Here is a 4,122-nt window from a genome sequence, read left to right as displayed (position 1 = left end):
GGCGCGGGGCCGGGGCCGGGGCGGGCAGCGCCCTGACGGACGGACACCTCCTCCAATCGCCGGGAACGCCGCCGCCGGCCCGGCCAATGGGGGGGAAACCGAGGCCGAAGCGAAAGCGGGGAACGGCAGAGGATGCGGGCGAGAGGGAGGGACGGGAGGGATGCGGGCATGGGAGCTGGGGAGCGGGAGAGGAAGGGAAGGGAGGTCGTGCGTCCGGGGGCATGAAAAGGGCGGGGAGGGATGGTGGAGAGAAGAAGGGAGGTAAGGCGAGAGGAGGGATAGGGGAAAGGGCTTCGGCATCGCATCAAACCCAGCCTATTTCCCAGCCCTCCGAGCGCCTGCAGCCTCGCAGCCCCCAGGCTCGGGCTGCCCGCTCTCGTCCGGGGCTGTCTTGGCATCTCTGCACCCCCGGCAGGGTCTTGGAGAAATTCTGGGATACAGCCCTGCGCCAGACCGAGGGGGAAACTGGGCAGGCGGAGCTGCATCCGCGTCTGTGGTGGCAGAGAGCAACGACGGGACTTTGATCTTCCCTCCAGCTATTGCCGGAGATGAGTTCCGTAAAAGGGAAAGTGGAGGAGCAGGTGCAGGGTCGTTACTGAACCCGGGGCACAAACGGCTATCGTGGCACTATCTGCACGGTACGATTCCGTGCCAGGCGCTGTCAGGGTGGGCACGGCTGAGTTAATGATCGCAGAGGATGCACAACCCCTCCAGAGCTGAGGGAGCTGAGCAGGAAAGCTGTGGGACACCCCAAACCCCCTATATTTGCATTAACGCATTTGTTTGGGCGTTTTTCTTTGCTTTTTGGGGCCTTGCTATTACAGTGGTTGGTTTGAGGCACAGGGGTGGCTCTTGAGCAGTTTCACAGCAGAGTCTCTGAGTCAGAACCCACACCTGAGCACTCCACAGCCTCCAGTACATAAACCACCTGGGCAGGAAGAGTCCCAGCAGAGAACTCTTCACTCTGCACGTGTGAGGCTCCAACCATGCAGCTCCTCATGCCCTCCCGTGCAGCCTTTGCATCCCCTTTTGCATTTCTTCCAAGAGCCATTCCACATCACTTGGGGATTTGGCTCCTTTCTGCACGCTCGCAGATAAATAATTCAGGCCCTGCGCGTTCGGCTCCTGAAGTGCAATCAGCGCTCCATTTCCCGGAGTGCACAGGATGGCCTGGGTAATGGAAAAGCCCAGCTAACACGAGGCGGAGGGGAAGGCAAGGATGTGGGCAGACATCTGACATCCAGCTGCCATGCCGAGCCCTGCTGTCCCCTCTCTGTGCACTGCAGGGACAGCAGAGTGGCACCTCTGCCACAGCTGCTGCCAGAGCTCAGGGACACACGAGGAACCAAGAGCTGGGGCAGAGGCTGAGGCAGAAGCAGGGCCAGCAGCCCATCAAAGCTCATCTAGGGCTGTGGTGTTGTGCAGTTCACGTCACTGCCTCCTCCTCATCCTCTGTGCCTCCAAGGTGGGGCTGGAAGGTGCTGCCTTTTTGTGCCATCCTTGCTCCCCTTGGAGCTGGAGGTGGATGGGGTTCTTGTGGGGTTTGGTTAAATTGGGAGCCGTTGAATCTGCTTTTAAAGTAAAAGGAAGTGTAGGAGAGTGTGTTGTTTACAACAGGCTGCAGCCAGGAAAACCAGAAAACATTTGCTCCGTCTATACAAACCGATATTGCTTTATTATATACCAATTATTTCCTGCAAAACAAAGCTGGGTATTGTTTTGGCTGGTGCTGTGCAGTCACTAATGAATAAGGCTCTGTTTCAAACCTTTTTTATTATAAATAAACAGGGAGGAAAGGACAACAGATGTGTGAAGGTGAAACAGTGCATCAAAGGCATCCGAGCTGGGGAATCCCCCTGCATTTCCTTTTCCACGGTGCAGAGCTGAGTGAATTATTGGCTCTGGCTGCAGGGGGATGCATCCTTCTCCTTAGCTCAGCTCAGCTCAGCTCAGCTCAGCTCACTTCTCCACGTGTATTTTGGTCCATTCTGCCTTAGCTGAAGTTGTCCTCAGGGGTGCAGAGTAATTTTTTAGCTTCTAGTGATTTTTGTTGTTGTTGTTCAACATCTTGAAGTACCTCTTGGGTGAGGAAAATGTAAAGAAAAGGAGCCTGCGCTGTGGATTTGCATGAGCTAACTGTGATAAGGTTGCCAAGGGGGCAGGTGTGGCAAGGCAGGGCAGAGGTGGCCTGGAAGAAGCCTGTCTCCTACTAAAGTCGTTAAGAGATGCTGGGCGGGCGCTGCAAACCAGCCTTGCCTCTCTGCTGATTCACTTGTAAATAAAAAGGAGTCTTTCCCAGGGGCATGTTTGTTTAAACCCCAGTTTCTCAGACCCTGGGGCTCAGCATGAGCCAATTCTCACCTTGTTGCGTGAGTGGCAGAAGGCTCCTCCAGAGCCTTCCCAAAGGCTTATCCCAAAGATCTTGGAACTTGTTCTAAGGGATAGGAGAGGCTGGAATTTGTTTCCCAAAACACAGAGGTTGTTTCTCAAAACATGGGGCTGTGTTTACCTCTGTCCATCCTTGGAGCTGAGAATTATCAGGGCAGTGGCAATAATAAACAATGACAAGGAGACTGATAAGTCTATTAGTGGTGTAATTAATAACATTATAATTATTATACTATTGTTATTATAAATGTCATCTCCTCGGGTTTGGAGCACCCTGATAATTTTAGTTATCCTGAATTTTATGGGTCATGTTAACACTTGCAGCTATGCCTGCACCAGTTCTCATTCAATATTTCACACCAGGATGGATTTATGATGTGTTGTACTCCTGTCAGAAGCTTTGGGAGTGTCAGCAGCTCTGGGCTGCCATTTTTTATAAATCTCCATAAATCATTAAAACTCTGGGTTTAATGAATGCTAATTCAGTGCCACAGAAGGGAAGTCCCTGGCTGGAGGCACTCGTGGAGCTGGAATCGCTCTGTCATGAGCAGATGTTGGAAGAGGTTTCTTCAGGTTCAGTCCTGTGAGCCATGTGGGCCCTGAGATGATCGTGACAATCTTTTGGCTAAATCTGTGCAGACATCAACTTTTTCAATGCCCATCGACTCTTGTTGTTCCAAGACCCACAGAGCTGACAAGGCAAAAAAAGGGGAGTAGTTTATTCATCATGTGAAGTCAGGGTCTGGGAGCATTTGCATTTTTAATATAGTTAAGAGTGCATGTATTTACAAGATTAGATTAACATAGCAATAAACAATTTATTTAAGCCATAATGTCTCATATGGATTTCTGGTGCCCAAATGATCATTTCCTAATATGGCTGTTATAAATATTTCCATGATTCACATCTCCTGTTGCAGAAAAAGCTGCAAATCTCCAGGAAGGAAGAACAGATCTGTTTTCTTTTTCCCCAAAAGCAGATTTTTTTTTTAGAGTTTTATTATAGGTCTAATTTGAGCCAGAAATTCATTCACAGGAAACATATAATAAATAGCAAATAAAGACAGGATTTTTCAACACTGCTGGTGCTGTCTTGCAGTGAGAAAAGCACTTCTGAAATCCCCCCTGGGACTTTTACCAGACTTTGTGTTATCCTGTTATGAGACCCTGTTGTCTTTACAAAATAGACCATCAGAATCTGTCCTGCCCAGTTCTGCCTTCATTATTACAAGAGCAAGGGTTCCTGTAAATGAGAGGATGAGGTAGGAAGTTTAAATAGCTGCTGATTAAACAACAAAACTGTTGGCAGAGGCAGAGCCAAAACTGTAACTGCATTTAAGGAAGAATGTTATAAATTCATGGGTGACACAGGCTTTAGTGGCTGTTAGACCGCATAATCTCTGTGCAAACCTCCAGTTCAGGGTGTCCCTGGGGTGCTGGTTGTCACTGGCTGGGGGAGCGAATGTCCTGTTCTCACCCTCTTTGTAAAATAGCAGCACTGCCCCACTGGGCCTGGGGGTTATTGCAAAGCAATATTATGAACTTTGTTGCTCAACATGTGCACAATATGATGTGGTAATTTTAAAAGAGATCAGGGAGAGCTGGAGATTCTCTTTGAAAGATTTCTCAAGGGTCTGAGTTCTTTTTCCTCAGGTATTTCCCCTTAGGTGACTTGCAGACACTGCAGCCTTCCTTTCCTACGAGAGAAACAGAATTGAGTTCTTACACTCCAGT

The sequence above is a fragment of the Hirundo rustica genome, chromosome 16, assembly GCF_015227805.2.
Source record: "Hirundo rustica isolate bHirRus1 chromosome 16, bHirRus1.pri.v3, whole genome shotgun sequence".
Lineage (NCBI taxonomy): Eukaryota > Metazoa > Chordata > Aves > Passeriformes > Hirundinidae > Hirundo > Hirundo rustica.
Note: the sequence above shows the minus strand (reverse complement) of the source record.